The sequence below is a fragment of the Heterodontus francisci genome, chromosome 31 (assembly GCF_036365525.1).
Source record: "Heterodontus francisci isolate sHetFra1 chromosome 31, sHetFra1.hap1, whole genome shotgun sequence".
NCBI lineage: Eukaryota > Metazoa > Chordata > Chondrichthyes > Heterodontiformes > Heterodontidae > Heterodontus > Heterodontus francisci.
In genome coordinates, this window is record NC_090401.1 from 18,054,147 (window position 1) to 18,081,020 (window position 26,874).

General features: G+C 45.4%; 1 protein-coding gene across 4 annotated transcripts in view; it reads left to right on the plus strand.

The window, feature by feature from the left end:
• Positions 1-17,654: 17,654 nt before the first annotated feature.
• The window catches only part of LOC137347080 (thyroid hormone receptor-associated protein 3-like), a 189,306-nt gene continuing 180,086 nt past the window's right edge, over positions 17,655-26,874 (plus strand). For 3 of the 4 annotated variants that reach the window (XM_068011125.1, XM_068011129.1, XM_068011128.1), the window contains exon 1: positions 17,655-17,737. The gene's annotated coding sequence lies outside the window, so the exon portion shown is untranslated. The remainder of the gene's footprint in view (positions 17,738-26,874) is intronic. The other variant, XM_068011127.1, reaches the window with a different exon arrangement.

A 26,874-nucleotide genomic window follows, 5' to 3' on the forward strand; every position in this document is an offset into this window, starting at 1 on the left:
CTTCTTGCCTCAGAGGATTCTGGCGTTGGTGACAGGATCTGTGGGTGTATGTTGGTATTTAGTTAGTTGAACAGCTAGTTGCAAGTGCTGATTAAGGCCCCCATTGATATTAGTGTTTCTCTACTTCCTGGATTGTATAATAGAGAGCCTGTATTCAGAAGGACACACTGTAACCTGAGAGTGCACAGGTGCTGAGGCTCCTGTGCCTATGGATGGAAATAGCCTCAGGCTGCATGGTCCCTCTTCAATAAACTAATTCATACTGTAGGAGCAAACTATTTTCCTGTACATTGGACCAGGTCAACCTGAAAGGGACTCTTTTATCTGTATCTCTGTACAGTCTGTGTACTGTTCTATGAATAAACAGAAACATGAAAGGAATGGCAGCATTGTCTTCATGTCACATTGATATGAAAAGTATTAACCACCAATTGAACCTTCAAAGCAGCTGATTAATAAGTAACTTTTTGACTTATTTTTAAGCAGTAAAATTTCTCAGACCTACTGAAGCTCAAGTCAAACAAGCCATAATAACTATAGCAGCATTTCAGATTCTGGAAAGCAAAAACTCCAGGTATAAAAAAAAATGACATTTAAATGTACTGCATGCCAAGAGATATAGTCTATTGTGTTTCAGTTAGTTCCTGAATAAACACATCAGAGATTACAGGTTGAAGTAATTGACAGCCTCAGACTTCATTTGATTTTTGTTTCCACAGTCCCTGAGGTTTAATTATTCTATCCCATTCCTTCTTGCTTTCAGGATTATGTGTTTGGAAACAGTAAGTACATTAAAGGGATTACATGTATTACTGCCCTCAAGGGTCACTGAAAGAGGACTCCCAGAAAACAATCCATAAAGCAGGTTACTGATGCTTCCCCATGGAGCCCATGATGCCTCAAATTGCCAGTATGGAACTGAGCCTTAAGAACAACAACACCCAGGTTCATACCACAGACTGTGCTCTTTTACCTGTGCTATGTCCAAGTGACCCTTCTTAGATTAGATTAGAGATACAGCACTGAAACAGGCCCTTCGGCCCACCGAGTCTGTGCCGAACATCAACCACCCATTTATACTAATCCTACACTAATCCCATATTCCTACCAAACATCCCCACCTGTCCCTATATTTCCCTACCACCTACCTATACTAGTGACAATTTATAATGGCCAATTTACCTATCAACCTGCAAGTCTTTTGGCTTGTGGGAGGAAACCGGAGCACCCGGAGAAAACCCACGCAGACACAGGGAGAACTTGCAAACTCCACACAGGCAGTACCCAGAATCGAACCCGGGTCCCTGGAGCTGTGAGGCTGCAGTGCTAACCACTGTGCCACTGTGCCGCCCAGTGATAAAAGCAAAATACTGCAGATGCTGGAAATCTGAAATAATAACAAGAAATGCTGGAAATACTCAGCATCTGTGGAGAGAGAAGCAGGATTCACGTTTCAGGTCAGTGACCCTTCATCAGAACTGACCCTTCTTCATGCTTGACATGAGATCATAAAGTGTTAAGAGGGTGTTTGACTGTGGGGGCATCACAGTAGAAGTTTACTTCCATGTCAAAAAGTGCTCACTTTTCATTGGGTGGGAGGTGGGGGGGAGGGGGGAAGGGAAAGAGGGGTCAGTGGATTGTAATTAAGATGTCCCAAAGCACTTTACAGACTTTATAGCCAACAAAGCACTCTGATGTGAAGTGTTGATGTCCAAAGGGACCTGGGTGTCCTTGTTCATGAGTCACTAAAAGCTAACATGCAGGGGCAGCAACCAATTAGGAAGGCAAATGTTTTGACTTCATTGCAAGGGGTTTTGAGTACAGGAGTAAAGAAGTCTTGCTGCAATTATACAGAGCCTTGGTGAGACTACACCTGGAGTTTTGTGTACAGTTTTGGTCTCATCAAAGGAAGGATATACTTGCTGTAGAGGGTGTGCAACAGAGATTCACCAGACTAATCCCTGGGATGGTGGGATTGTCTTATTTGGAGAGTTTGAGGAAACTGGGCCTGTATCCTCTAGAGTTTCGAAGAATGAGAAGTGATCTCATTGAAACTTACAAAATTCTTACAGGGCCTGACAGGGTGGATGTAGATAGGATGTTTCCCCTGGCTAATGAATCTAGAACCAGGGGACATAGTCTCAGAATAAGGTGTAGGCCATTTAAGACTGAGAGGAGGAGGAATTTCTTCACTCAGAGGGTGGAATTCTCTACGCCAGAGGGCCGTGGAAACTCAATCACTGAGCATGTTCAAGACAGAAATCGATAGATATCTGGATAATAAGGACTTCAAGCAATATGGGGATAATGCGAGAAAGTGGCGTTGAGGTAGATGATCAGCTACAATTTAATTGAATGGCGCAGCAGTCTCAACAGGCTGAATGGCCCCCTACTCCTGCTCCTATGTTCTTATGTTCTTGAAGTATAGTTACTAGGGTAATATAGGGCAACCCAGCATCCAAAATATGCACAGCAAGCTCTCACAAATATTTACGAGATAAATGACGAAACAATCTGTTTTAGTGATGTTGGTTAACTAATAAATGTTGGCCAGGGCACCAGAAGAACTATCAGGGTACTGAGACTAATTCTTAATACTTCCTCTGCTATCCTGGCTGACTTCAGTTACCTCAGTTAAGACTAGGGATCATACCTAAGACCTTCCTGATGGCTTTACCATTTGGGCCATTGTGGGAGTTTGCTGCATTTTGTTTTGCCTTAACTCTGCATTTAACTTACACAATATCCCACTTGGGAGTTCTTGATTTGGTGCACTGTCGGTGGAGCTTTACTTTTCATCTAACCCGAGTTATGCCTGGGTTTGGAACTCCTAGAAAAGGCTTCCTTCAGCCATGTGTGGAATCCAAGATTAAAGTATGGCATAAATAGGGGAAATGGAAAAAAAAACTTGCATTTATATAGCACCTTGACTCATCCTCAGGACATCCTAAAGTGCTTTGCAGTCAATGAATTACTTTTGAAGTGTGATCACAAGATAACTAGGGAAGATCCATTTTAGCCCAACCAACCAGAATAACCCTACATCTTGCCTACCTCCCCTCCCCCACACTGCGACCATCAATTGGTTCTTAAATCAGTCTGGGGATTTTACCTCCACTACTCTATCCCCGAGTCTGTTCCATGTGTTAATCATTGAAGAGAAACTTCCTGATTTGCTGTTGGAAATTTGCCATTTACTCTTTTAAACTTGTGACCATTCTTCTTACTTCAGCTGTTTTATTTAAACTAATTTCCCTGATTTATCTTTTCCATATTGTTTGTCGTCTTACATACCTCTATAAAACGATCTCTCAGATGCCTTCTTTCATGGCTGAAGAGCCATAGAGTCCTAGAATCATGCAGTCATTTATGGCATAGAAGGAGGCCATTCAGCTCATTGAGTTAATGCTGGCACTCTGCGGACCATCCAGTCAGTCCAACTCCCCTGCTCAATCCTCGTAGCCCTGAAAGTTTATTTCCTTCAAGTGGCCATCTTTTGAAATCATTGATTGTCTCCGCTTCCACCACCCTCGTGGGCAGCGAGTTCCAGGTCATTACCACCTGCTGCCTAAAAAAAGTTCTTTCTCACATTCCCCCTGCATCTCTTGTCCTTAAATCTGTGTCCCCTAGTCCTCGTACCAACAGTTAATGGGAACAGTTTTTCCTTGTCTAACCTATCTAATCTTGTACACCTCTATTAAATCTCCCATCAACCTCCTTTGCTCCATGGGGAACAACCCCAATTTTTCCAACCTAACCATGTAACTAAAATCCTCCATCTCTGGAACCATTCTGGTAAATCTCCTCTGCACCCTCTCATCCTTCCTAATGTGTGGTAGCCAGAAATGGAAGCAATACTCCAGTTGAGGCCTAACTAGAGTTTTATAAAATTTATATACAGCGAAAAAAATAGTGGTTCTATCACTGACACATTAGACTGTCTACCATCCTCCAGTCTAAAAAACAACCATTTACCACAACTCGCTGTTTACTGTCCTCAAGCCAATTTTTTATCCAATTGGACACTGACTTTCCTCGTCCATGAGCCTCAATTTTGCTCACCAGCCTTTTATGGTACTTTATCAAACACATTCTTAAAATCCACATAAACAACATCCAGCACATTCTCTTCATCAGTATTCTCTGTTACTTCATCAAAAATGCAATTAGATTAGTCAAGCACGATCTGCTTTTGACAAATCCATGCTGGCTATCCCTAACTAACTCAAACCTTTCCAAGTGCCTGTTGATTTATTTTCCTCTGATTCTTGTTTCTAAAACCTTACCCACCACTGATATTAAACTAACCGGGCTGTAGTTACTAGGACTGTCCTTACACCCTTTCTTGGATGAGGGGATCACACTTGTCACTCTCCAATCCTCAGGCACCTCCCCCATATCTAGGGAAGATTGGAAGAATATGGCAAGCCCTTCAGCTGTCTCCATCCCCACTTCCTTTACAAATCTGGGATGCAAGCCATCTGGACCAGGTGCCTTATCTACCCTAAGCATAGCCAGCCTTTCCAGTACCTACTCCCTCTCAATTTTTACCCTATCCATTGCCTCTATTCTCTCCAGTTCAACCAATACTTTGTCAGCAGAGGATTTTTGGATTCCCTTTTATGTTGACCCCCATTCTATTCTTGTATGCTCTTTTTGCCAGTCTTATTTTCCTCTTCACCTTCCCTCTCAACATATTATATTTGGCCTGGTTTTCACTTGAAGAATTCACCTGACATGCATCATACACCTTTTTTGTTTCATCATAATCTCTATCTCCCTTGTCATCCAAGCAGCCCTGTTTTTGATTCCCCTACCTTTCACCCTTGTTGGAATGTCATATTCCCCAAGGGTCAGTGATAGAACCACTACTTTTTTCGCTGTATATAAATTACTTGGATCTTGGGATACAGGATAGAATCTTAAAATTTGCTTTACCTGAAGCATCACCTCCTTAAAGATAACCTATTGTTCCATTACAATTTTGCCAGTCAGTCTTTGGGTCCATTTTATCCTGCCTAGATCCCTTTGCATTGCATTGAAATTAACCCTCTTCAAATCTAGCTGTTCTACCTTATATTGTTCTTTGCTTTTCTGCATTACGAGTCTAAACCTTATGATACGATGATCACTCTTACCCAAGTGCTCCCCCACGGACACTTGGTTCACTTGGCCCACCTCATTTCCCAGCACCAGATCCAGAAATGCTTCCTTTCTAGTTGGGCCAAGAACATACCAATCAAGGAAGTTCTCCTGAACAGATTTCAGAAATTCCTCCCCCTCCTTCTCCCAATTGATATTTGGGTAATTAAAGTCCCCCACTATCACTACTCTATAGTTCTTGCACATCTCTGTGATTTCCCTGCAGATTTGCTTCTCTATCTCTCTCTCTCACTATTTAAGAGGCCAAATTTCACCAGTCTTTCCTCATATCTGAGACCACCAAGAGTGTGAATCATCTTTGTAACTAAGTCATCCTTAGCAATATCAGCCATTCATGAAGTGGCTTTTTTCCCTTCCAATGTGTAGTACTTTACATTTGCCTGCACTAAATTCCATCTGCCCACTTATATATTTTGTCCAACTCATTCTGTAGGTCTTGAGCTAACTCCTCTTATTCCATTGTCCATCGCAGTTTGGTATCATTTACAAATTTGACTGATTTGCATTGAGCCCAACTAATTGATGTAAATTGAAATTGAGACTGTGGTGGTCCAATCAGCGATCTATGGGGCACTCCACTCAATACTTGTCCCGACCCCACCAACCCTCGCATTACGCCTCTAACAAGGATCCATTGTTTTCGGACCACAGCCAATTTCTGATCTCTACCCAAGATTTATGCTGAGTGCTGAGTGTCTAGAACTTTCAGCTTAACTATTAGCCTTCTGTAAGGAACTTCTATAGGTCTAGGTACAACATGGGCTTGCCACAGTTTACTTAGATGTCACTTCCTAAAGAAATTAAAGAGGTTAGTTGGGCAGATTAATTCCCTTCTGAATCTATATTGATCATTGTTGTTATTGTACAGGCAATCTTCAAGTTTGCACCGATAATTATTCCATTATTTCACAAGGAATTTAAGTGAGACAAATGGGCCTGATTTGTTGACCCATTTTGAATATTGGTGCCACATTAGTATGTTTCCAGATGGAGTAGAATGGGCCTATATTTTCTGAAGTTCAGAAGAAGGAGAGGTGACCATACTGAAATGTATAAAATTCTTACAAGGCTTACCAGGTTAGATGCTGAGAGACTGTTTCTCCTGACTGGAGAGTCTAGGGGTGATAGTCTCAGTATAAGGTGTTGGCCATTTAGGGATGAGATGAGGAGAAAATTCCTCACTCAAGGGTTGTGACAGAGCCAAGGGAAATGCACCAGCAACTCATTTGTCATTTTTTTCTGGGATTTTTGGGGGGTTTCAGTGCTGTTTTTACAGCTTTTTACCCTTTGGGATTGGAGATCTACCATGGTTGTTGCTTTCCTGTTGGTTGGGGTCTTAGTGCCTGTCCTGGGAAAGCTTCAAGCTAAAAATGGCTGCAACCAACACCAGAGCTCCAGGCCAGGGGGTGCGTAACACCGTTAGGGTGGCGGTGAAAGACAGCAAAGGAGATGCACCCATCGACTGCGCCTTCTTCATTAAACGAGTCCTGTTTGAATGCTGCGGATTTCAAGCTGCAGACATCTTCTGCCTGGAGGACTTCCCTAGCAGCAGCTATTTTGATGTGACTTTCAACAACATGGCAGGATGCATCAAGTTCCTGAAAACGTTCAAGGAGAGAGGAAACCAGGCGTCGCTGTCGATCCTCACGGCGCAGCTGCTCTTTACGCTGCCGTCGCAACAGAACCAGGTGGTGACAATCCACCTCTACAACCTCCATGTTCCTGTCATGGATGTGCTCACTTTCCCCGCCAGGTACATTGAGGTGGCCGGGAGCAGCACCGAGGTCAAGGACCCGTTTGGGATTTGGACCAGCAAACAGCAGTCAAGGTGACCTTGAAGGTGGATGCCAGCAGAGGCATCATCATCCTGCCTCCAGCTTCGCTATGGAGTGAAGCTGAGGCTTATTGGTCTACGTGGGGCAACTGAGTTTGTTGTACCTATGACAAATCTGGTCATGTGGCAGCCAAATGCAGCACAGTCGTCTGCAAGAACTGCAAGCAGGAAGACCATCAGACAAAGGATTGTAAGCAGAGTAAGTGCTGCAACCTGTGCGGTGGGGCAGGCCACCTCAAGTCCTGCCCCAAACGCTGTCTCAGTTACGCACAGGCGGCAAGGTCCAAAGAAAGGCTGGAGGAAGGAATGGTGAACATGCCTGGTGTTGCGAAGAAGACCAGCAACACTCCCCCCAGCGAGGAAAATCCGTCTAAGAAGGAGAAGAAAGGGGAGGGAGCTGCAGCAAGCTACCCAACACCAACCCTGTGCTCGGAACCTCCTCCTCAACAGACAGAATCGATGGAGGAGGAGCCAGCAGAGGGACAACTGGGTGAGTGGCAAGTGGTCAAAAGGAGAACCACAAAGAAGAAGCCCCCAAAAAGGAACAGGTCACCATCCAAACCAGTGGCAAGAGGAGGTTAAAGTCTGAGACAGACTGTAGCTGCTCCTCATTGGATGAGGAAGGGCTGGAAAGACAGCACCTGTAAAAGAAGCGGCAGAAGGCAAAGAAGCTGGAAGAGAAAGCACCGCAGCTACGAAGCACTGGGCGCAGTGATGGGCCCAGCGTGCCCCAACCCCAAAGCGCTGAACCCAGCGAAATGCCCAGTGCACCCCAGCTCCGGGAGTCCGGTTGTCCGGGAGCAGCAGTGAAACGCCCTGCGCACCCCAGGTCCAGGAAACCGGCAGCAGCAACGTCCTCGAGGAGGAACAGTGGGGAAAGATACCACCAACAGAGGACAGTCTAAACCTCGCTGCCTGCAAGACCGCCCCCCACTCCCACTGATGTCACCCCTGTGGAACAAACCCCCGTGAGTGACCAGGAGATTTTCCTGAGCCCAACGACTGTGCAATGGCTTGTGCACACTATGAGTATGCAGGAACATACCCAAGGACTGGGACTAGTAAGGACACCCGGTGTGGTAAGCAACATCCAACTTTAAATGGGGTTAAAGATTGCTTCCATTAACGTGCATAGCGTTAAATCCATTATGTGATCTGTTTCGACCTTGGGCTATCTTGTCAAGATCAAAGCCAACCTACTGTTTCTGCATGAGTGTGAGATACTGCACCACAGCACATGCAGGCAATGGTCGCAATGGCGGTCCTACAGGCCATTGATCTGGTCAGGGGGAAATGATTCCTGTTCCTCTGGCCTGGGTATTCTGCTGCGGGGAGGCAACTTCACCATCTCCAAAGTTAAGGAGGTGGTGGACGGTCGCCTCCTCGTATCAGACGTAATGCACCAAAACGCTCCGCTCCGGTTAACCAACATGTGTGCCCCGGCTCAAAATAGGGAGCCGCTAACCATCCTCCAGCAGCTCCCACTGCTGCTGGCCATGTCCAGGCCAGTCATCCTGGGCAGTGACTTCAACTGCATCATCATCCAGACTCCTGATGGAAACAGTAAAAGATGCAAAGCTGCACGATGTCTTCAGCACCCCTGCAGACGGAGCGCAACATAGATATACCTGGTCAAGACCGGGCGGGTCTGTCCGTTCCAGGATTGACTTCCTGTTTATGTCCCTCGCTTTCACGGTCAGATCCATCGACATCAAGTTGGTGTTCTTCTCTGACCACTGTCTCCTATTGGCCGACTGTCACTTACAGGATGACCAGAGGGTTGGCAGGGGGACATGGAAGCTGAACGTAAAACTGCTGACCCCAGAGAACACTGAGGAACTCAAAAGGGATTACAAAGGTTGGAGAACCATGAAACCCCTCTTTGAGTCTCTGGCGCACTGGTGGGAAGCGATCAAGGCGGACATCAAGAGGTTCTTTTTCCTCAAAGGTGTTCAGAGGGTGAGGGAGAGACAGAGGGAACTGCCCGACTTCAGAAAAAAATGCAAAATCTGCTCCGGCTGCAGCTGATGGGGGTCGAGGTCAAGGAGGATCTCCAAGAGATGAAGAACCAGCAAGCCTCACTCTTTGTCACGGAGGCCTCCAAGATCATCTTCCAGTCCAGAGTCCGCTCCGTTAAGCAGGATGAGATGTGCTCGCGTTTCTTCTCCCAAAAGGTACAGAGAGAAGGAGCTCTGTGATCAGCAGCCTGAAGGAAGAGGACGGCTCGATAATGTCATTGCAGTCTGACATACTAAGGATCAGCAAATATTTTTATACTGGGCTGTACGACGTGAAGCCCATGGACAGCATGGCCTCCCTGTCCTTTCTGTCATCTATCATGGAGGTCTTAGATAACAGTACGCGGGAGAGTCTGGACAAATCGCTAACTCTGGAGGAGCTTACAAAGGCCGTCAGATCCTTCGAGACGAGTAAAACTCCTGGAAGCAATGGCTTACCAGTCAAGCTGTATTAGACTCTGTGGGACTGGATCAGCCCAGACCTGCTGGAAGTGTACGAGAGTATGCTTCTGGCCAGCAGCATGTCTTAATCCATGAGGAAAGGCATCATCACCCTCATCTACAAGCGGAAGGGAGAGAGGGAGGAAATCAGAAATTGGCGGCCCATCTGACTGCTTAATGTAGACTACAAAATTCTGTCCAAAGTCATCGCCAATCGGGTCAAGTCTGTTCTGGAGTTGGTGATTCACCCTGATCAGACCTGTACTGTACCCGGCAGGAAGATCTCTGATCACCTCTCGCTACTCAGAGATACGATCGCCTGTGTATGGAACAGGGGGTGAACACCTGCCTCATCAGCTTGGACCAGAAGGCTTTTGACAGGATATCGCACACCTACATGATGGACATGCTCTCCAAAATGGGGTTTGGGGAGGGAATCCGCAATTGGATCAAACTGCTCTACACAAATATCAGTAGTGCAGTCTCAATCAATGGGTGGGAATCAGAAGGTTTCCTGATCAAATCTGGAGTTAGACATGGTCGTCCTCTCTCCTCTGTCTTGTTTGTTTGCTGTATCGAAACTTTTGCTGAGTCCATTAGGAAGGATGCGGGCATAAGAGGGGTGACAATCCCAGGCAGAGGAGGCACTCAGATCAAAGCCTCCCTGTACATGGATGATGTCGCCGTCTTGTGCTCAGATCCACTGTACGTTCGCAGGCTGATGAGCATCTGTGACCAGTTCGAACTGACCTCGGGAGCCAAAGTAAATCGCAGCAAGAGTAAGGCCATGTTCTTTGGGAACTGGGATGACTGATCCTTTGTCCACTTCACTGTCAGTTCAGACTACCTAAAGGTTCTAGGGATATGGTTCAGAGGGGCCGGGGCCTGCGCCAAAAACTGGAAGGAGCGAGTAACCATGGTAAATCAGAAACTGAGCATGTGGAAGCAGCGTTCTCTCTCCATTGTGGTTAAGAACCTGATCATCAGGTGCGAGGCACTCATGTTTTTGCTGTATATGGCCCACACCCAACTCCTGCCCCGTGGCGGTCACCCAAGCCATCTTCCGCTTTGTCTGGAGATTGAAAATTGACCGTGTCCGCAGGGACACGATGCTCAAATCTCTGGATAAAGGGGGAATAAACGTACACAATGTCGCCCTCATCCTGATGGCCACCTTTGTCTGCGGCTGCATCAAGCTGTGTGTAGAACCCCAGTACGCAAACACCGAGTGTGCAAAATTCGAGACACAACAGATCATCCATGATCTTATGGAGCAGGCTCGAGGGGCTGAAAGGCCTACTTCTGCTCCTAATTCGTATGTTCATATGTAACTGCTGAGGTTCTATCTGTCCCCGGTGTTCACATTGCCGTTGAACACTCCATTCAATTGGACCATGACGTACCACCTATCCTTCATGGAAAATTTTGTGCGGAAAAACACCTTTGACCACAAATCCATCAGGCAGTGGTCTGCACAGAATGTCCTCAAAGCCCTGCGGGAAAAGGAGATAGTGGATCCTGTTGGATGGTTCCTCAAGCAGACTGCCAAAGTCATTTGGCAGAAGGCCTCATCACCAGAACTTTCAAATAATCACCAAGACATAGCTTGGCTGGTGGTGAGAAGGACCCTCCCCATCAGAACCTTCCTGCATGCCTGAAATCTCACTGCCTCCGCACGCTGCCCTTAAGGTGGCTGTGGTGGGGAAGAGACTGTCGTCTACCGCCTTCTGGAATGTGCCTTTGCAAAGCAGGTCTGGAAAGAGATGCAGTGGTTTTTGCTGAGGTTAGAACCATAGAACCATAGAAAAGTTACGGCACAGAAGGAGGCCATTCAGCCCATCGTGTCAGTTCATCCCGAGTTGCTCTCTAACACAGGACTCTGTGCTCTTCGGGCTGTTCCCAGGGACGCACACTGAGATAAACATCAACTGCTGCTGGAGGACCATCAACCCGGTGAAAGACGCTTTTTCGTCTGCCTGAAACTTGCTGGTCTTCCAGTGCAAAGAGTTGTCCACAACCGATTGTTTCAGACTGGCACGTTCCAAGGTCCAGGATTACGTGCTGAGGGACGCATTAAAGCTTGAGGCAGCTGCCGCAAAGGCTCAATGGGGAAAGGCCACTGTGTAAGGTCCCCCCGCTGCAGTGAACTGAGGGGCTGGAACCCGTGTAAAACCCCTCGGGCTATATGCACCAAATATGTTTTTGCTGTGTAATGCAAATGTACATTGCATAGAAAATCGAAGGAATCTGATCTCTATTGCATTTTCTGAAATGTCAAATTTGAACTGCTTTGAATTGTTCTGTAATTTTTTTAAGCAAATTTTTATGAATAATGTATCTTTTTGGAAAAAAAATTGTCATTTAATGTCTCCTGTCTTTCGCCCTGTCACATGCCTTCCCTTTTATTCTTTTTCCACCCTCCCCTATTTCACCTGCATAAAATCTGTTACATTTCTAAAATTTCTGTTACATTTTCCCAGTTCTGATTCCAGTCGATTATTTAATTAAAAAAAAATTTTTAATAAAAGAATGTTATCGGTCATCAGTGATTCTTTTTATTAAATTAATTTCTAACCATTTGTTTTAAATTAAGCTATTTTAATTATTGTATCACTTTAATCTGTTTGGACTGAATAAACAATTGCTGCAATACTTAGACCCAGAACTGCAGGCAATGCAGAAGTTCCTCAGAAGTCAAGTGCAGGGCAGCAGTCTGAAGACAATGTGGATTGAGTACCAATCACTTCTTGCTTCTGTTTAGTCTGCCACATACACTAACCAAAATTTGGATGTGGATTCAAAAGATCGCATGGCACTATTTCAAAGAAGAACAGGGGAGTTCTCCCCCATGTCCTGGTCAATATTTATCCCTTAGCCAACATCTAAATCGAATATCTGGTCATTATCACCTTGCTGTTTTGGGAACTTGCTGGTTTCAATTTGGCTGCCTCAATTGCTACATCGCAATAGTGACTACACTTTCAAAAAAAAGTGCACCGTCAGTTGTATAGTGCTGTGGGATGTCTTGAGACCTGAGGGAACATTAGTCAGGATCCCTGCTCCTGCTCCCTACCAATGGACCCTTGGATAGGAAGATCATCAGCAAGGGACCCTGCTCCTGGTCCATACCCACTGACCACATCTTCCGCAGTGAGAGCTAATAGAATAACTCTTGCTACAATGACATTAGTCCCAGTCTGAGGGACGCGCATGAGATAACACTAAGCTGACCCTTAGGTCGAAGCTGATGGTTTATAAGGTCTGTGTTCTCAGCACCTTGCTCTATGGCTGTGAAACATGGGCGACTTACAGCTACCAGGATAAGAAGCTCAATAATTTCCATCTTCACTGTCTGCAGTGCATTACGGATATACCCTGGCAGGACAAAATCACAAATGCGGCAGTCCCCTCAAAGGAGAGCTTCCAAATCTGTTGGCACTAATCAAACAGAGCCAGCTTCAGTGGATCGGACACGTCCGCGGGATGGAAGACAGTTTCATGTCCAAGGACCTTCTGTATAGTGGGGCACCCATAGCTCCACTTCAAGGATGCTCGCAAGTGTGACATTAAGGCCCTAAATGTCAACTATCACACCTGGGAGTCACTATCTGGGGAAAGAGGGAAATGGTGACACATCCTGTGGACTGGTGTGCACTACCATGATGACCAGTTGCTACAGCAGCTTGGCAACAGGTGCTAATGTCAAAAATAACAACTCACAGCATCACTTGGCAGTTTCGCACACGGCACTTGTGGCAGAACCCGCCTCTCGAGGATTGGCCTTCACAGCCATCAGCAAAGGTGCACCAAGAGGAGACATCCCACCTAAACGGATTGTTTGCTGTGTGTCCATCATCTTTTGTAGATGGAAGGATGCCAACCAGTCTGAGGGGAGCACCTCAGTTCACTTGGCTGCCATTTTCATTTCCACGGCAATCATTCTTGCAACCCTCTGAAATTGTTTGACAACTGGGTGACAATTTGTGCCCATTTTTGCTTGCATTGGGGTGAGACTGGCTCAAAAATAGGTCAGGGCTGAATTCAAGCTTAGATGCTGCAATGGAAAGATATCCTCAGCAGTCTGGTACCACCCAATCTCTGCTGTTGTAGGTATTTACTTCATGTTTGTGTACAAAATCTTAAAGAACACATCAACTTTCCTGGCATCTTGCTTGGACATGCTATGGAGAGTGTGTCCTTGCCTTGGGAGATCCACTTTCTTTTCAGTTCCTTCCAAAACAATAAGACATAAAAAGTATTCATGTGGAACCAGCACAGATCTAACAGGGTGTTCTGCACTGCTCCTTGTGGAGGGTGGCAGTCCTTATTCATCAATCATTTTTTCTGCAAGCAAGCGAGACGTTGCCAAACCCAGGGGTGGATAGATTTTGATACATGGTGCCTACCCTGGAACCTTGCGGGGTCAGATATAAAATTGAAATCCATGTTCCTGTTCACTTTCAGGTTTCTCAAATTATGGATATTAACAGACCTTTTTATCTTGATTCAGGATTTATCTATCAACAAGTCAATGGCACTAAGAAAAGCACTTTTCCAGATCACCAGGTCAACAAAATTGAAAGTGGTGAATATGAAATGCAGGCGCAATGGGACTGCGTTTTCTGGGCATTAAAAAGAAAGATTTTCACTTATGTACTACAATAACAACTTGCATGTATATAGCAGCTTTACCGCAGTAAAATTTTCCAAGGCATTTCACAGGAGCATCATCAAATAAAATTTGACATTGAGCCACATAAGGAGACATTAGGATGGATGACCAAAAGCTTGATCAAAGAGGTAGGCTTTAAGGAGTGCCTTAAAGGAGGAGAGAGAGGTGGAGAGGTTTAAGGAGCTAATTCCAGAACTTAGGGCTTAGACCATTGAAACAAGGGTGGCAACAATGGAGCAAGAGGCCAGAATAAAGCTCCTTTCACAACCTCAGTATGTCTCAATGTACTTCACAGCCAATGAGCTGCTTCTTTTTGAAGTTCCGTCAAGGGGGAATGAAAGAGCAAGAAAGGGTTAGAGCTCCATGGATGACTAAAAGTATAGAGATTAAAATGAGACAAAAAAATGGACTTATGGCAAATGTCAGGCTCATAACCAATCTGAATATAAAAGTACAGAGGGGAACTGAAAAAGGAAATAAGGGCAAAGAGAGTATATAAGACTAGAATCCAACATAAAAAGGAACACAAAGTATTTTCTAAACCTATAAACACTTAAAGGGTTGTCAAAGGAAGAGTTGGGTCGATTAGAGACCAAAAAGATCTTATACAGGCTGAGGTACTAAATGAGTACTTTGCACCTGTCTTCACTGAAGATGAGGATGCTGCCATTTGCACAGTAAAGGAGGACGTGGGAGAGAAATTCGAAAGGATAGAGGTAAAGAGGAGGTACTTAAAAGATTGTCAGTGCACAAAGTAGGGGACAGATGGCGGCGTAATGGTAACGTCACTGAACTGGTAATCCTGAGGCCCAGGCTAATGCCCTGGGGACATGGGTTAAAATACCACCACGCCAGCTGGTGGAATTTCAATTCAATTAATTTTTAAAATCTGGAATTGAAAGCTAGTCTCTCAGTAATGGTGCCATAAAACTATCATAGATTGTCATTAAAAAAAACCCATAGGGTTCAATAATATCCTTCAGGGGAGGAAATCTGTCGTCCTTACCTGGTCTGGCCTACATGTGACTCCAGACCACAGCAATGTGGTTGACTCTTAACTGCCCTCTGAAATAGCCTAACAAGCCACTCAGTTGTCAAGGGCAATTAAGGATGGGCAACAAATGTTGGCATTGCCAGCGATGCCCATATTCCCTGAAGAATAACAAAAATAAGAAAAGTCACCCAGTCTGGATCAGATGCATCCTAGGTTGCTGAGGGAAGTAATGGTGGAACTAGCAAAGGCTCTAGCCACAATCTTCCAATCCTCATTAGATATGGAAGCGGTGCCAGAGGACAGGAGGACTGCAATTGTCACACCCCGTTTACAAAAGGGGAGAGAGAAACTACAAGCCAGTTAAACTAACATCTGTAATAAAAACAGAAAGTGCTGGAAATACTTGGCAGGTTTGGCAGCATCTGTGGAGAGAGAAACAGAGTTACAATTTCGGCTTGATGACCTTTCTGATGAAAGAAGAAGAAAGGTCATCAATCTGAAACATTGGGCTGAATTTTATGCCCCCCAAAGAGCAGGAAGGTGGCATGGGAGGCGTAAAATGGAGCTGAAGTCTCCGGCAGCCCTCCCCAGTCTGCTCCTGCCTCCACCACCACTTTACGCAGGGTGGCAGCGGCGAAAAACGGCCCGCCCTCCCCAGGCCAGTCAAGGCCCTTAAGTTGCCACTTAAGTGGCCTTCGCCCGCCTCCACGGAGATTTTATCCGTGGCTAGTTGGGCAGCTGAGGCCAGAGACAAAAGCAGGTGGCTCTCTGACAGCCTTGGAGGGGCCCCTCATGATTGGGCACCCTGTGCCCGATGGAGGGCTGCCCCCACTACCCCAACCACCCCCAACACATGCCCCCATCCCCCCAATTGACCACCCTTGCCTCGCTGGGGCCCGATCGATTACGCCTGGCGAAGCAACCAAAACTTACCTTTGCTCTAGGTTCCCCGACATCTTTTCTTCGAGCTGGGCTGTATCCCAGCTGTGGCCACAGCTCCCAGTAGCGCTGCTGGGACAGTTAGCTGCTGGCCCACTTATTGGCCGGCAGCTCTGTTAGGCGGGACGTCCTACCTCAAGCGGGTGGAAGTCCCAACTCAGAGCAACTGAGTTCCGATGAAGGGTCACTGACCCGAAACGTTAACTCTGCTTCTCTTTCCACAGATGCTGCCAGACCTGCTGAGTGGTTCCAGCATTTCTTGTTTTTATTTCAGATTTCCAGCATCCGCAGTATTTTGCTTTTATTATCAGAGCAACTGAAGCCCGGCAACCAGCAAAATATGGGTCGAATTCCCAGGCGAGATGGAAGCGGTTTTGCCATCAACTTTTCAGTCAGTGGCCGGCTCCCATCCACCTAGGGTAAAGTTCTGGCCATTATCTCTGTTTGTTTCTCCAGAGATGCTGCCTGACCTGCTGAGTATTTCCGCACTTCCTGTTTTTATTTAATTTACAGCATCTGCAGTATTTTGTTTTTATTTATATTACCCTAACAGCTGTGGTGAGGTAAAATTAATTGTCACTCAGAAAAATATGGGTTAATAAATGACAGCCAGCATGGATGTGGTAGAGGCAAGTCGCGTTTGACTAACTTGATAGTTATTTGATGAACGGAGAGGGTTGATGAAGATAGCGTGGTTGATGTTGTGCAGATGGATTTTCAAAATCCATTTGATAAAGTACAACAGATTAGACTTGTTTGCAAAATTGAGGTCAATGGGGCAGTGGCAGTATGATTATGAAATTGGGTAAGAGACAGAAAGCAGAGAGTAGTGGTGAACGGTTATTTTTCAGACTGCAGGTTAGTATACATTTACTGATTAGGCACACTGCAGCCTGCCGGACTGAACACTGAGTTCAATAATTCCAGAGCATGACGGGCCCTCCTTTTTATTTTTAATTATTTCTCTTTTCTCTTTTATATTTGTTTATTTTATTTTAGTTTGTTTCATCATTTTTTTTTTAACCATGTGCCTACCCACTGTTTTGTTCATGTTTGTGCTTTGGGCCAGGGTTGTTCATTTTTCTGTCAATTAACACCTTCTCTGCACTAATGCTTTGTCTTTCAGCACACTATTAACCTACGATTTGCCTTTGCTCCATGACCTTCTGGTCAGTTATTCTCTGTGACCCTCTGTCCTATCAACATCTTCCCTTTTGTTATCTCTTGCCCCACCCCTCCCAAAACATTTGCCAGTTCTGATAGTCACTGACCTGAAACGTTAACTCTGCTTCTCTCTCCACAGATGCTGCCATTTCTGCTGAGTATTTCCAGCATTTCTTGTTTTTATTTCAGGTTTCCAGTATCTGCAGTATGTTGCTTTTATTAAGTATACAATTATGTCATTCAGGAGTTCGTGTTAGCATCACTGCTCTTTCTAAGCTATATTAAAAGGCAGGACCTCGGTATGCAAACGATAATTTCAGAGTTGACTGCCCATCCCCCCCTCAAAATAAGGCGGCGCGCGTGGCAGGCTGGGAGGTGCAGTCCTGTCACGCGGGGGGTGTTGCGGGAAGGACTACATTTCCCGGCAGCCCCCGGGGTTCGCGCAGGCGCACAGACAGGCACTGGACGGCTCAGCGCGGTGGTGGACACGCGGAGCGGCCGGGCAGCGAGCGGTAGGTCCGAGCCCGGAGACGACGGTTAGCCCACGGGCTCGGGGTGACGGCCGGCTGATGGATTCCCGGGGTCCCTTATGCTACCTTGGGAGGGGTTCGGGCGATTATTAACGGTCAGGAGTTTCCTGCGTCAGGCGTCGTGGCCTCCGATCGGGCCCGGAGTGTCGCGTTGTCCGCCGGGCCGAGGTTGATTGGGGGAGGTGAGGTGAGGTGAAGAGTACCCGTGGCTGGGTCTGGGATTGCTTTTTTTCCCCACCCCGGGGCCTAGGTACTGGGGTTGGAGTGGGGGCCCGGTCTATGATGCCGAGCCTCCCCTTGCTGTGGAGGTGGAGGGAGCTCCCACTCCACTGGGGCCCGAGAGGGTGAAATCTGCCCAAATCGCGGAGTCGGTGCAGATCGAGGGGCCCGGCGTGGGGGAGGGGAAGGGGCGGGTTTGCAAACTGCGCTGGTGTCTCCGCCCCCTCCCCCCAGGGGCTGCTGCAGCTCGGAGTAACGGGTGAAACTGTCTCCTTGCACTCGTATTTCCCATCGTGCCTGTTGCCCCAACCGATCCTTAGTTTGTGTTTACGGTGAGATGCTCCCCTCACGATCTTGTAATGGGATTTGTCCTAACTCTGGTCTTTGTATGGAAACCTTACACGCCGTGTAACCTGGTGGAAAAATGCGCAGCAGTGTTAATCTTGTATGAGCTATTAGCTTTTGTAAATATGAGGAATTGATTCAGTGGAAATGCGTTCAAGATTCAATTGAAACTTTCAAGATTGAGGTGGACAGAATTGTGTTGGTTAAGGGTGTCGAGGAATATGGAACAAACATGGGTACAGGATAAAAGCAAAATACTGTGGATGTTGGAAATCTGAAATAAAAACAAGAAATGCTGGAATCACTCAGCAGGTCTGGCAGCATCTGTGGAACAGAAGCAGAGTTAACGTTTCGGGTCAGTGACCCTTCATCGGAACAAGATGTTGAGGAACAGATTATCAACAACCTAATTAAATGGTGGAACAGGCTCAAGGGGTTGAATGGCTTCATCCTGTTCATGTGTTTAGACACAGTGGATGGAGACTTCGTCTGGAGGTTAGCAGTGGTTTTATTAACTGCAGAATTAAAACTGGGATTTTGCTGCTGTACTGGGTTAGTTTGTGTGAGGCAATTTGAAGGAGGAGGCAGTGTGGATGGGATAGGGAAGAGTGGGAGATTCAGAATTGAAAGCCCACAGCCTTCCCATGGAGGAGTATGTCACACAATGAGTGGCTTGTGTGATATCTGTGGCAGAGTTTCCACTCTTGAGTTCCTGCTCTGCTGCAAATCAAGTGTGTGTATTGAGTAAATTACTATTTAAGTCTGTGTAATGCTTTGGGATGCATCCTGTCTCATTTAGTGCATCTGCCTGACAGCTTCGTCCTGCTCCTTTTCACATTAATTTCTCTTTTTGCACCATTCCCTGGCAGTGAACCTATACCTCTCTGGCTGTAAGTGGTGGGTTAGCTGCTTGTTTTTAATTATTAACTATGGTGCAGGCTGATTGGCTGCGTAATTTTTCCCTGTCTCTTTTTCGATATGTCCTCACTGGCACCTCTTTAGCACGCCTGGGTCCTAGGGCCTGTTTACTTTGTGTTTGGTGTTAAAGTAGCTAGGAAGTCGTGGTCAGGTTTATGGTGGTGCAAGCTCAGATTGCTTTATGAACTTGAGGCCCCTGTTGTTACTCTGGAACCTTTTTTTGTAGACCTACATCGATACCTGATATCAGCGTTCTGTACCTTGGCCCCTCGACCTTTGTTCTCTTGTAGCTATAAGGCCTTGGCATCCTTCCTAAAGTGTGGTGCCTGGAATTGGACATACTCTCACTGAGGCCTAACAAATGCTATACAGAGATTTAGAATAACTTTCTTGCTTTCACATTGGATTCTTCCATAACAACTTGTATTGACAAATGCTTTTAAAGTAGTAAAACATTGTACAGCACTTCACAGAAGCATATCAGGCAAAGATTAACAGAATCAAAGAAGGAAAACATTAGGATACCTGATCGAAAGCTTGGTCAGAGAGGTAGATTTTGAGGATGCAGTGTGGAGAGGTTTAGGGAGGGAATTCTAGAATTTGGGGCCTAGACAGTTAAAGGCACAGCTGCTATTGGTGGGATGAAGAAAGTCGGGATGCTCAAAAGGCCAGAATTGGAGGAACACAGTTCTTGGAAGGTTGTATAATGCCAGGAATTCTATATGTTTTTTAACTGCTTTATCAGCTTGTCCAGCCGCTGTCAAACATTTGTGTGTGAGAAATCCGGGTCTTCCTGTTCCTGCACCACTTTTAAAATTGTACCATTTAGTTTATAATGCCTCGCTCCATTCTTCCTCTCAAAATGCATCATTGTTCAATTCCCTTTGCTGATCTCAGTTGGTGCCTGCTGCTGGCTTCAGTGCGCTAGGGTCCGAAAGGGGAATATGAGCTGCGATTTCTGCCTCTGCTGGTTTTGAAGTGATGCTTATGGAAGTGTGTGAGGGCATGAGTTGAAGACGGGATTGGGCACTGCAGCGATGCTGCCCAATCAATCATGTATCCTGGAGACATTCAAGTACTCGTGAACGAAAGCCATTTGGGTAAGCGACGAAGGTTTAGCCCCTCGGTGAGGCGAGAGGATTGATGAACGACAAGACGTTGTCCAGTCTGCGATTGGCATGTCACGTTTCAGTCATTTGTTGCATTTGCTTCCGGTTTTCTGGTGGGGGTGATGGGAATTTCAACAGACATTAGAATGCGTGATCGATTCAGAAATAATAATGGTGTTGGTGCAATGTGCATAGTTTTAAATGGATTGCAAAGTGTAAAAAGAAAGTAAACAATAACTATAGCTGAAGTTATTGCTGAAAATTTGCGTTTCCCTCTTCCTCAAGTATGTTATCTGGGGTCAAATAAAACAACATCTACTTCCTGCCCAAACAGTAACTCCTTTCGCTGTTTATTCACTTCTCAGGAATTCAAGGTCAGAGATAGAATTTGTGCAACAGAAGAGGTCTAGCTGTTACTTTTATATTGTGTGATGTTATTACTGTGTAATCTGTTCCTTTCCTGTGCCCTTGTTTGTTTCATGTAGCCTTTATGTCCCAACTAGACTGACTTTGCTCCTCTTGCATTGTGGATTCCACAGCACTGACACAGACCGGAAATGATCCTGCAGTTGGTTGGACCTGTTCGTCTCTGGCTATAGACCTTGCTCGATGCACAGCATCCCTGAACTATAGGCCAACAGTTTTCCCATGACCAGCAGTCAAGGCTCCTGCTCCTGATGCCAACTCACGGCACTCTGCACTGCCAGTGGTGAAAGAGCTGCCTTGGTTACCTGGTGCCCCCGGGTAGTGGAAGTGCTGCAGCGTGCCTGTAAGCTAGTGAGCCGTGTGATGTCTTGGTGATTCAGTCGCAGAGATAGTAATGGTTGAGTGTGGGCAGACAACAAACTGAAACGGCAAACTGGCAACCATTGCAGTGACACCATCAGTAACCCACCAGGCATAGTAACGCACAATCAGTTAAGTGTGGTGGTGGGCTACTCTCAACCGCTGCAGGTAGTCACAGCAACTGATACCTGCTGGGGGTGACCCTTTGCTCTGACTACAAGCTGGCAATTTTCTCACATTGGGGTTGTCACCTTTGGCTTTTCAAGAGCACCAGGTTGCCTGGGAATCCAAAACACTGGGAGTTTACTCAGCAGCTTTTGCCATCATCAAAGGAGGCATCTTCAGTAAAGCAGCTTTTGCCCCATTGTGTCGTGCCTGTTGGGTGCTGCGTGCTTTAGTGACCCTAGGTTAGGGAGGGGATATTTATTCCGAGTTCACATTCCTAATCATTTTCTTCTAACATTCATGTTTGGTATGTGTGCATTGCTGGCATGACTGGCATTTTTTGCCCATCCTTGGTTGGTTTGAGCTGTTTGTCGTGGACCATCCTCTTGAACCGCTGTAATCTGTGTGGTGTAGGTACACCCACAGTGCTGTTAGGTAGAGTTCCAGGATTTTTACCCAGCAATGATGAAAGAACAGCAATATATGTTGAAACTAGGAGGGGATCCTAGTTTGGCCGATTTCCCCTATGGTGGAATAGCTTGCCAACACTGCCAATACCCACAGCAAGATTGGCTAAATGAGTGAACTGACAGAGGGTGGCTGTGGGACAGGATGGTACCATACTGCAGTGTACACTATCCATGGGCAGCTGTTTCTGAAGAGCGGCGCAGTGGTTAGCACTGCAGCCTCACAGCTCCAGGGACCCGGGTTCAATTCTGGGTACTGCCTGTGCGGAGTTTGCTAGTTCTCCCTGTGAGTTTGCGTGGGTTTTCGCCGGGTGCTCCGGTTTCCTCCCACCGCCAAAGACTTGCAGGTGATAGACAAATTGGCTGTTGTAAATTGCCGCTAGTGTAGGTAGGTGGTAGGGAATATGGGATTACTGTAGGGTTAGTATAAATGGGTGGTTGTTGGTCGGCACACACTCGGTGGGCTGAAGGGCCTGTTTCAGTGCTGTATCTCTAAATAAATAAATAAACGGCGTTGTGGTCGAAGCCTCTTGCTCTAATAGCGCTGCTGTTATGGATTGAGGCTGTGCTCCTGTCTACTGTTGGCATAACCTGCTCCTGCTGGCATGCCTTCCAGGTGACATGTGATTTACGCTGTGGTACCTTGCCAATGATTTAAAATTTTTGGAAAGCACAGGATTCATATGAGAGTAACTGTGTAGCAGGGCTTTGGAACATGAGTCTTGCCATGGGCTTGATTGCTCATTACAGGCTGCATTTGCAAGTCATTGAGTGGTGGCAGGCATTTTCTATAGTGGGGTGGAATAGGAGTGCGGTTCATGTGGCCTTGGAAAAGGAACTTAGCAACAGAGAAGGAATATTCAGCCCCTCGAGCCAGTTCTGTCAAGCCCATTTGCTCCATATCCCTCAGCACCCTTAGCTAACAGAAATCTATCGATCTTAGTCTTGAAGGCTTCAATTCCCCTAGCATCCATGTTGACGGGGAAGAGAGGTCCAGATTTTCACTACCCTTTATGTGCAGAAGTGCTTCTTGATTTTACTCCTGAACTGCCTAGCTCTGATTTTTAAGATGTGTTTCTTTGACCTGGACTCCACAACCAGAGGAAATAGTTTCTCTGCATCTGCCCTATATGATCCCTTTATCATTTTAAACACTTAGATCAGATTATCCTTCAGCCTTCTATATGCAAAGGATTTCAAGCCAAGTTTATGCAACCTGCCCTCATAATTTGACCTTTTAAAGGATTGATGAGATGGCCTCTAATGGTGAAGCAGGGAGCAACTTCCCCAGAGTGTAGTTGTAGAATATGGTGAGGGATTTAAATATGTGAACAAGGATTTTATAATCATATGCACAGGAAGCCCAGGTTGTGAGAGGACATGAGCAGCAGAGTTCTGGGCAAGTTGTAGCTTGTGGAGGGGCTGAGGTGATGAAAGCTTGAATTAGGCCTCAATGATGAGGGGAGGTGGGGGAAGAGGTTAGTGGTATTTCTGAGGTCGAAGCACGTACTACTGATAGATGAGCAGTGATGAAGGAAGCTCAATTGAGAGTGGAGCTAACAGTGAAGTTTCACATCTCTGGATTTGGCTTGTGGTGGCAGCCTGGGCCAGGAACCAAAGAGTATGGGTTTGGTTTCATTGAGTTGGAGAAAGTTATATCAGTTGGAGACAGTGGCTTCATATTTATTATTTTCTTGTCATGAGGCAACGTTGTATTTAGCCTGTTTGGTGAAAGTTCTTGGTCAGGTTTGTCTTCACTATTATTTCAGTGCAGAGAGGGCGAGTGGCACAGCATAGTACGCAAGGCATTGCATCATCATCAGTATAGCTGTAAGAGGTTCAACTGGGATCTTTGCCCCCACTGCATATAATTCTGTTAGCAGGAATGTAAAGAAAGAAAGATTGGGCACTTAAAAAGCGCCTTCTAGACCTTAGGGCATCTCGGAGCACTTTACAGCCAGTTATGTATTCTTAGAATACATTTGCTTATAGATAACACTGCAGCCAATTTCTGCACAGCAAAGTCTCACAGCAGTGAGATAATGATCAGATAACTTGGTTTGGTGATGTTGGCTGACGGATAAATATTGGCTGGGACACCAAAGAGAATTGCACTGCTCTTCAAGATAGTGGCAAGGGATCTTTTACAGCCACCCGAGAGGGCAGGCGTTGCCTTGGTTTAATGCCTCAGCTGATGCTATTGTGGCTGCAACCTGTGGATCAGTATCTAAGTTGGGTGGGGGAGAGGATATGGAATTTGCTCAGCACTTCAGTCAAAATAAAACTCATCCCGAATGTTCCTGTAAAGGCCATTGGAACATTAGAGCATAGTAATAGGAGCAGGAGTAGACCATATGACAAACCAGCTCCGTCATTCAATATGGCTGATTTTGGGTTTCAACTGCACTTTCCTACCCGCTCCCCATATCCCTTGATTCCCTTGAGAGACCAAAAATCTGTGTCTCAGCCTTAAATATATTCAATGATTGTGCATCCACAATCCTCTGCAGTAGAGAATTCCCAAGATTCACAACTCTTTGAAGAAATTTTTTCTCCACTCAGTCCTCTTATCCTGAAACTGTGCCCCTTTGTTCTAGATTGCCCAGACAGGGGAAACAATGTCTCAGTATCTACCCTGTCAAACCCCTTCATAATCTTGGAATGTTTCAATGAGATCTCCTCTCATTCATTCTTCTAAACCGCATAGAATATAGATCCAATTTACTCAGCCTCTCATCATAGGACACTGCTGTTGTTTATTGTAAGGGAAATAGAATATATCAGTAAAGATGCTTTGCTACAGTTGTGCAGGGTACTTGACAGGGTGAATGTTGAAAGGATATTTCCCCTTGTGGGAGAGACTAAAACTAGGGGGGCACAGTTTAAAAATAAGGGGTATCCCATTTAAGACAGAAATGAGGAGCGATTTTTTTTTTTCTGCATTGTGAGTCTGTGGAACACTTTTCCCCAGAGAGTGGTGGAGGCAGGGACATTGAATGTTTTTAAGGCAGAGGTAGACAGATTCTTGACAAACAAGGGAGTCAAAGGGTATCGGGGATAGGCAGGAAAGTGGAGTTGTGTCCATGAACAGATCAGCCAAGATCTTATAGAGTGGTGGAGCAGGCTCGTGGGGCCCAATAGCCTGCTCCTAGTTCCTATGTATGTATGTTCGTATGACAACCCTCTCATCCCAGGGACCAATCTAGTGAACCTTTGCTGTGCTGCCTCCAATGCAAGTATATCCTTTCTGAAATATGGAGACCAAAATTGCACACAGTATTCCAGGTGTGGTCTCTACAAAGCTTCATATAATTGTAGCAAGGCTTCTTTATTATACTCCAATCCCCTTGCAGTAAAGACCAACATACCATTTGCTTTCCTAATTGCTTGCTGTATCTGCATGCTAACTTTTTGTTCCTTGTACAAGTACACCCAAGTCTCGCTGAAAATCAACATTTTCAAGTTTCACACCTTTTATTAAAAAAAATCCTGCTTTTCTATTTTCACGACCAAAGTGAATAACCTGACACTTCCCCACATTATATTCCATCTGCCTCCTTACTGCCCACTCACTTAACCTGTCTACATCTCTTTACAGCTTCTTTATCTCTTCACAGCTTGCATTCCCACCTAGCTTTGTATCGTCGGTAAACTTAGACATTACTCTCTGTCTCTTCACCTAAGTCATTAATATGATTGTAAATAGCTGGGACCCCAGCACTGATCCTTGCGGCACTCCACTAGTCACAGCCTGCCAACATGAAAATGCCCATTTATCCCTACTCTGCTTCCTGTCTATTAACCAATCCTCAATTCATGCTAATATATCGCCCCTAATTCCATGAGCCCTTATCTTGCTGATTAATCTTTTGTGTAGCGCCTTATCGAATACCTTTTGGAAATCCAAGTATGCTACATCTACTCGTTCCCTTTTATCTACCCTACTAGTTACATCCTCAAAAAAACTCTCATTAATTTGTCAAACAGGATTTTCCTTTCATGAAACCATGTTGACTTGTCCTAATCATACAATGCTTTTCTAAGTGCATTGTTAAGACTTTCTTAATAGATTCCAGCATTTTCCCGGCAACTGATGTCAGGCTAACTAGCCTGTAGTTCCCTGTTTTTTTCTCTCCTTTTTCTGAACAGCGGTGTTACATTTGCTAACTTCAACTTGCTGGGACCGTTCCAGAATCTGTGGAATTTTGGTAAATCATAGCCAGTGCATCCACTATCTCTGAAGCTATCTTTTTTTGAACCCTAGGATATAGGGCCTCAGGCCCTGGGGATTTATCAGATTTTAGTCCCTTGAGTCCCAATACTTTTTCTCTGATATTAATTACCTTAAATTCCTCACTCTTGTTAGCCCCTAGGTTATCCTCTATTTCTGGTGTGTAATTTGTGTCTTCTACTGTGATGACAGACACAAAATATTTGTTCAAGGTCTCTGTTTCTGCCATCTCCTCATTCCCCATGATAATTTCTGCTGTCTCTCCCTCTAAGAGACCAATGTTTACTTTAGCTACTCTCTTCCTTTTTATATACCTGTAAAGGTTCTTACAATTTGTTTTTGTATTCCTGGCTGGTTTACTCATTCTACTTTTTCCCCTTTCTATCAGCTTTTTGGTGGCTCTTTGGTTTCTAAAACACTCCCAATCTTCAGACTTACTATTATTCTTTGCAACATTATACGCCTCTTGTAATCTAATACTATCCTTAGCCTCCTTAATAAGCCACGGATGGATCTTTCTTGCTGTGTTTTTGTTTTTCAATGGAATGTATTTTTGTTGAATATTTTGAGTTTCTGTAAATGTTCCCCACTGTTTATTTACAGCCATACCTTATAGTCTATTTACCCAATCAACCTTAGACAGCCCTCCCCTCATACCCAAGTTATTGGCTTTAAGATTCTTGTTTGTGTTTGGAATATGTCGGTCAGAAGTATTATAATTAGCTTTTGAAGTTTTGACAGCAGTGATTTTTAATAGATTTGTGCTCATAGGGTTTTAAAAATTTTGGACTGTTTTCTGGGTTTTTAGTTTGAAGCAGGAGTCGCTGAATTTTGCTTTGTTTTTCAGAATTGTATGAGCGCAAGATCAACCTTTCATCT